The following is an 8175-nucleotide window of genomic DNA, read 5'->3' as shown; positions in this document are numbered from 1 at the left end:
TAGCAAAGTAACTGTTAATACCCTATAGGCCAATAAAACCATAACCCTTGGGGTTGTCATTTCTACGAGGCATCTCTGTTGAACAAAAATCTACAAGTTAACATGTAAGTTTACAGAGTATGAACTCTAATCAATAAAAAGTAGTATGTCAAACAAAGGCACATAGTTCTAGAAAATGAAATAATCCTTGGGCAGGCCTGGGGGACATTGCTGCAACATGACATTGAAAAATATTCAATCACCCTTATGCTTTGTTTATATGTTTTGAATAATTTTCTTAATAAGAGAAATTAACATTTCTTGGAAAAGCTATAATTCGAATACTTACAAGCATTTTCCATATTACAACAGCAAGATTATTCTCTCGTGTGGTTTTAACCTTTTCCGCCATACCAGTTCCTTCCCCTTAGAACACTGGCTCTTAGAACTAATTGCGTAAAACATAACCCGGGGTGTTTGTTTTTTAAAAGGGCAGATTCAGGCCCACCAGAGATTCTGACCATATTTTAAGAAAGCATGCCCTAGTGCATAAACATAATAAGTGGGCAGTCACAAAGTAGAGATAAGTTTTGCCAGTGCCTGGGCAGGGGCAAGGGACTCAAACAAGACAACCACTGTGCTCATGAGGCTTGCTGGCTCTGTCTACAATGGCCCTCCAGACTGTTTTCTCCCATGTACTTCCAGGTCTTCAAAGTCCCACTGGTCTCTTTCTTGCTTCCTCTTTCCCCTTCCTCAAACCTCAGCCTGCACATGTCCAAGACCACGGCAATCTTAATCCTACTGTTGCGTATTGGTTTGATATGATTTCAAATCTTCTTGTTTATGACTTAAGTGAAGTTGTTTTAATCCACCTGTTTATGATGAACACCAAAAAAAAGTTGTTTGTAGAAGTGAAGTTGTCTTGGTATGAGAATGAAGTAAGTCCTGTCAGGATGTCATCATCTCATCTGTTGTCACTGAGAAGCAGCCAGCAGCTCAGCTGCCACGGGGCCCCCCCTGGGGCTTATCGATAAGAATATGTGCAGAAGCCACTGTGGCAAGGGGACACTTACACAATAACTACTGAGAGCACGTGAGCACTGCTCACTGGTTTGAGCAAGGCGACACTTTGCTGATGGAAAACAACTCTGAAGATCTTGAGACACTTGCTCTGCCCTGGCCAAGGCGACTCTTTGGTCAGCAGTGGTGCGAACCCGGGCAGGACTCTCAGGCAGAGAAGGGGCATCTGTTCCAGCTTGGAGGAGGCGCTCCTCATAGGCAGTGGCACAGCCGAGAGCACCAGTCCCTAGAGTGATAACCCTCAGAGCAGCCAGCCTGCCCGCCAACGTGGCCCCTCGTTCCCTAGCAACGTGCTCCAGCAACAAAGGACGCTTGGTTGGCTGGAAGTCAGCTCACAGTTGGTTAAAGCCATCTCTCCTGAGAAACCAAACTCATAAAAAGGTACACCTCGAACTAAATCTGGACTTTATTCCTTTCAACTTCCCTTGCCTGGAACAACAGTGCGAGTAAGCTATCATTGCTTTGGAATATGTTGTTGTTGTTGTTTTTCCTCAAATTTCTGATCCTTTTTATTTATTTATTTTTATTTTGTATTAAATTTATTGGGGTGACACTGGTTAATAACATTATACGTTTCATGTGTACATTTCTATAATACATCATCTGTATATTGCATTGTATATTTGTCACCTGAAGTCTACTCTTCTTCCCTTACCATATGGGTGACCCCCTTTACCCTCTTCAACTTCCCCCCAGCCTCCTTTCCCTCTGGTAACCACTATACTGTTGTCTCTGTCTATGAGTTTGTTTTCTTTGTTTGTTGCTTTCTGTTTTATATTCCAAAGATGAGTGAAATCATATGGTTCTTGTCCTTTTCCATCTGACTTATTTCGCTTAGCATGATACTCTCAAAATCTCTCTATGGAGTCACAAATGGCAGTATTTCATCTTTTCTTACAGCTGAGTAATATTCCACTGTATATATGTACCACATCTTTATCCAATCATCCATTGAAGGACACTTTGGTTGCTTCCATGTCCTAGCCACCGTGAATAATGCCACTATGAGCATAGTACTGCATATATCTTAATGAATAAGTTTTCAAATTTGTGGGATACTCAGAAGAGGGATTTGCTGGGTCATATGGTTGCTCTATTCTTAATTTTCTGAGGGACCTATGTCATTTCTTTATTGGCTTAGTAAGAGACATTATCCCGTATGCTATTGGCTTGTAAAAATCCCACAGTGAACCTGTGTTAAATAAATGTCTGGCAAAGACAGTATCCGTCTCTGAGGATAATTTTGCCGCTGCCTCAAAAAACACCTACCCTCATACAGGACCATTCATGTCTTTCTCCTCTCTTCTAAAGTCACTGTTTATGAATAAATTTTATTTCCAACTCCTAATTTAGGGTTCTACTCTTTGATTTACAAAAACCTTACCCTTCCTCAAAAACCCTGGCTCACACAAATCAAAAGCATTGGCTTTTACACCATGTCCAATACAGCTCTCCCAAAATACCAGCAAAATAAACTATTGATGGACAAAGCTGAGCTTATTGCTTATTGCAGTATGGGAGACAGTCTTATAGCATCTCTGAAGGGCAAAACCAAAATTGGGATATTTACCAGGTTTTTTAGCAGTTCTGATTTAAGGCTGGTCTTTTGATCTGGGGGCTTGATTAGGACTGAGTAAAGATCAGATCTTGATAAATGATACAGTGGTTTTAGGACTGATGGACTCGAAGAGGTGAGTGTTTCAATCAGCTCTAAGAGAACAAAGAGTTGTTTGATGCTATGTATTGAGATATTGAGTCATCTGACATTCTTTTAAATCAAAAGGTTTCTGAACAGAACAATAAAGTGATTTACACCTTTATTTTCCTAGGCCAGAGTTTCCCGGGGTAGTTAAGTCATTGTTGATGAAGACATTGGAACAGTAAAGGCATGTTAATATAGATAGTAAACTGTGGAAATACGTGGTTTTCATTCTCAACTCTGAAATGGGTTTCAGAGCCCATTTTGGTGATGAAAATCTAGATGTTGACTTTTTCTTTGCATTCCTGCTGTAAAAATCTTTACCGTCTTCAAGACAATGGATGCCTCCAGCTAAGTGTGGTAAAATTCAGTTTTATAAAGCACCAACTTGAAAGCATATTATCATATCTCTAGCTTTTATTTTCCTATATAAACAGGTTCAAGCTTCTTGAAGTTCTAAAAACAAACCTCTCCAGGTAACCTGGAGGCTCGTGAGGCATTCATCATTTTTTATGTGATTCCCACTGTGCGAGCTTCTCATCCTGCTCAGATACCTGCTCTTGGAGGACAGGGTGGGGTCCTTGCCACCTCTGCTTCCCAGCAGCTCCAAAAATAGCTCTTGTACATGGCAGATGTACACTAACTGCTTAGAGAACTGCATTAATAAAGTGGACAAGAGAGAGCAAAAAGCAAGCATACAAACAAAAATCCCAAACAAATAAATGTAATAACACCCTCTAAGCTTTGTGAAATAGAGGCCCACAGTCACTGTTGCTACTCTCTTTCCTCTGTCCCTTGCAATCTGTCGTCCATCTCCTCCACTCCACTGCTTCTGCTGGAAATATGGATGACATCATAACTACTAACTCGATAGTCATTTCCTATTCCTTATCTTGCTTCGGCTCCCTGTCCATGTGGAATTGAGAAAGAATTATCAGAGAGGATGAAAGATAATCTGAAAAGCACAGTATCATGGAGGTCTACAGAAGAACTTAAGAAGGAGGCAGTGATCAACATTGTCAAATATTACAGAGACATAGGACCAAAAGAATCACCACATGCTTTTGGACGGGTAGGGGGTGATTTGCTTGGAGAGAGACTTTAGGCACTTGGGATTCAACACTTCCTCCCCTGTTTTTTTCTACAGCAGTTTCCACCATTCAACCATGGTTTGGCATTGACTGCAAATGCAGACAGAGGCCTGTTCTCTTCAAACCAAGAATGATGGATACTCCTGTTGGTTTATTACCAATTCGAAGAAGTCTATACTAATAGAACTTTGCTTCAAGTCGTATTTGGAAATGTTCTTGTTTGGTCTTTTTCTCCCACCCTTTACTTTCTATACAGCAACACGAAGTGTGTAGGCTCTTTCAAGGCTCTCACAAAAAAACCACCAGAGCTACCCTTTGATCACACAAAGCTGGTTTATTAAACTTGCTGAGAAAGGGAGAGCCCCAAGTTCACAAAGTCTCAGTAGCAACTTAAAAGAAGGAAATTAGAGAAGCTACATACATATAGAGCTTTGGAGCTGGGCTCTGATGTTCCTAAGGCTGGTCGGGATGAGGAATGAACATGTGTCAGAATCTGTAAACCACACAAGTTGCTGAACCTTGGAACACATGGGTCTGAATGGGCTGGTGTTAAAATAATTAGAGCTTAAGCAGTTTTTGTTATAAGTTTGTGGTTTGCCTTTCTGGGACAGACGGTTATGTTATCCATTATAAGAAATTATGCTATAAACAGTGTTCCAATATGACATCGGAAGAACATGCAACCATCGTTTTGCCTGTTGCGTATTTTTTTTTTCTTAACAAAAGTAAGAGCTATGCATTAGAGGTCTGGGAGCAACATGATATGGTGCACAGATGACAATCTATAGATCAAACTCAGTGCCATTGGCAACATAGTGTTGGGTGGAGGAGGATTTTGAGGCTGTGTCCAGGGTCTTAAAAAATCCTGTGATCTATTACAACTTTCTCTTAGGCTGCTTTCTGTGCTGTAGAAATTGGAAAGCTAAGAACCACATTTTCTAGATTCCCCTGAAGCTTTGGATTCAGCCAATCAGATGCCCTCAAGCCAGCAGGGCATGAGGCATCTCTATGCTGACATAGATCGTGGCCCCACACCCTGAGCTTCCCTGGTTGTGCTCCTCTGGAGCATGGCTGTGCATGTCTCCCTTGAACTCCATAAGCCGAACCAAGACCCTGCTATCAAATCTCCTTTGTTACTTAACTAAATCCTAGCTGGGCTTTGCCACTTGCAACTAAGAGTCCTATTGGCACACAAAATTTTGCATTCCATTTCAGGTCCTCGCAAAACCCATTCACAAACACCAGGTTTAAAAGTCCTACTATAAGAACTCAACAATTTCTCATTTTCCTTTGTATGTCTATACAATACTGAAAATCTAGTAAAGAGGTTATGAAATCCCTATCCATATGCCTATAATCAAGTAATTATAAATAATACCTTTAAAAGATTCTTTAAAAAATTAGTTTTTTTCTCCTCCACTGACTCACCATAAAACCTGAAATCTACCTCTAAGGATGTATTTCCCAGTGTTAAACTGTGACACCTTATGTATTCTTTTTTTTTTTTTTCAACAAATAGGTACTGTATGTGTACTACAGTGGGCACTACACTACATGAAGAATGTGGAAATGATTCACGCCCCCATGGAGTTTTAAGTCAAGTGGGCAAGAAAGACAAGTAAGCAGAGAGTCTCTTATTTAAATGTCCCAGATTATCATCCATTAAACTAAATAAGAAATTTATTTACAAAATGTGCAATGAGTTTGGCATTATGCACTAAACCTAAATGTAGGCCATTCCATGACCTAGCAACCCTACTGCTAGATAGGGAGCCAAGAAAAATAGTGCATAGGTCTACCAAAAGACTTACACAAGAATGTTTCAAGCACCTTTATTCATAACAACTCAAAACTGGAAACAACCCAAATGTCCACACTGAGGCCATGTTCTCTCTGGGCCTTTCCTGGCCAATGATTGAGTGCAGTGGCGGTACTAAAACTGGACCATTCCTGCTCATAGCAAAACTTCTGTAATAGGCAATCTTTTTTCTGGGGCTCCCCATCAGCCTGGCCAAGAATTTCTCAGAGCTGCATTGTTTCCTACCCAATCCTCCTTCCTTCCCTCTCTCCTTTCACAAGTGTCACATCTGTAACACAATCTGATGGCTTTCCCAGACTACTACCACTCTCTCCCTTTATCTTCCACTAGCATTTCCCATAAGTCTCTTGCATATATAATTTGGTCCCAGCGTTTGCTTGAAGGAGGATCTAAACTGAGAGGGCTCCCGAAAACAAGTGTTTCAAGAGAAAGGAAGCAGAACCTAGGTCCAGAACTGGCCCAAGGCCACTTCTGACACATTCTATTGTTTCACTTAAGTCCCAGACCAGCCAGATTCAATGTGGGAAGACAATACCATTGCATGAATAGTGGGGCCATTTATGAAGACTAGCTGCCACAACCATATATATACTTTACCTCAATTTAAAAAGTTTTTTAAGTCTTATCATTTGGAAGGGCTCTGAACCATGGAGCTGGAGGTGAGTTGTATAACAGGGGGATAGAACATGAGAGGGTGGGAGGGAAAGAGGGAGGGAGAGAGACTGACTTCTCGAGGGCATACTTGGGTTCCTGCCATATGGCAGCACTGCAAGAGAGAATTGAAAGTGCCGCTGCCCATGTTTGGCTTCATATGTGGGCTTAAATGTATTCCATTAACAGGGGCCATTCTTCTGTCGTCTGTCAGCTCAGCCTTGTATACCTCCTGGTGACTGAGGCAGGATACACAAAGGCTGGGTTAGGATGAACACTGGTTGATTTTGGGTGATTTTACCTGTAAGCTCTTACCATAAAACTTTCAATTTAATCATTATTTGAGTTTAATATAAACAGTAATCTGATCTAATTAAGTAATTACATTGCATCAGATCTGGCAGTTAGAAAAGCCAAACACACCATGTACTGTCTTTTAAAAAAAAAAATTACAGAATAAGACTCAAAAGAGACAATATTTTTTTTTGGTTTGTTTTTCATATATATTATGCCTTACCAATAAGTGCTTATAGTCAAAAGATCAAAGAAAAGCCTAGACAGGGAATAAAAACAAAAGTTAAGGCAGGAAGGGGTAGCCTTTACTGAAATGCCAAAGTGAGATTGGAGTTAAACTTCAGGATCATCAGGTTCAGATAAGTAATCCATGTAGAGGAACCAGGTTAGAGCTCTAATGTGGATTGGTAAAGTACTACCTAGGGGTCCTTAGCCCCAAAGAGGATCTTTTGCACTGTAGGTTATTTGGGCAAATATTTTCTTGGATAGGGTGGGAGGGGCTCTTACTTTTTAACTGAAGTATAATAGACATAAAATAAACATGTAGACTGTTAAGTATACAGTTCAATGGGTGTAACCACCATGCTAATCAAGACATAGGAATATATCCTTCTTCCCAGAAACTTCCCTTGTGCCTCTTCCAGTCGATTCCCATCAAATCCCTAATCCCTTCCAACCACTTTCTGATTTTTACCATCATAGGTTAGGTTTGCTTGTTCTAGAATTTTATTTACGTGGAATGCGTGGAATCCGATAGAATGACTTCCTCCATTCAGCATGTTGTTAAGATTCATCTATGTTGTTGTGTGTGTCCTATTTACTTCCTTTTTATTACTGAGAAGTATTCCATTGTATAAATATACCATTATTTGATAATTCATTCTCCTGCTGATGGATTTTTGAGTTGTTTCCAGTTTGGGGCTCTTATGAATAAAGTTGCTACAAACATTTTTGTACAGTGTTTTGGGGGACAAATATTTTCATGACTCGTGAAAAAATACCGAAGAGTGGGACTCTTGGGTCCTAGAGTAGAAGTATGTTTAACTTTATAAGGAACTGACAAAAAGGTCTCCAAAGTTGTAGTACCATTTTATACTCCCACAAGCAGTTCAAGAAAATTCTAGTTACTCCGTATCCTTACCAATAGTTGGTGTCATCAGTCTTTTTTTATTTTAGACACTGTAGTGATATCTCATTTGGGTTTTAATTTCACTTCTGTGATAACTAATGATGTTGAGCACATTTTCACATGCTTATTGGACATTCCTGTATCTTCTTTTGTGAAGTATCTATCTGTTTTTAATGCCTTCCATTTGCCTTTTTTTTTTTACAACCTGTTTATCCTCCTTAAAGAAGTAGTTATTCCAAGCTTGCTGTCTGAAAGAGTTCTGTGATAAAACAGATCAATTCGAGCAGTACATTTAGCTAATATTGCCTTTTATACTGGTCCAGTTTCACTGTTAAAAAGCAAAATACCCTTGCTCAAATAAATTGATGTGATCTTCCCAAAGTAAAATGCTGACTCTGGTATGTTATTTCCAATTCTGGGGTTTATGAATGTA

The sequence above is a fragment of the Pteropus vampyrus genome, unplaced genomic scaffold, assembly GCF_000151845.1.
Source record: "Pteropus vampyrus isolate Shadow unplaced genomic scaffold, Pvam_2.0 Scaffold81, whole genome shotgun sequence".
Classification (NCBI taxonomy): domain Eukaryota; kingdom Metazoa; phylum Chordata; class Mammalia; order Chiroptera; family Pteropodidae; genus Pteropus; species Pteropus vampyrus.
Note: the sequence above shows the minus strand (reverse complement) of the source record.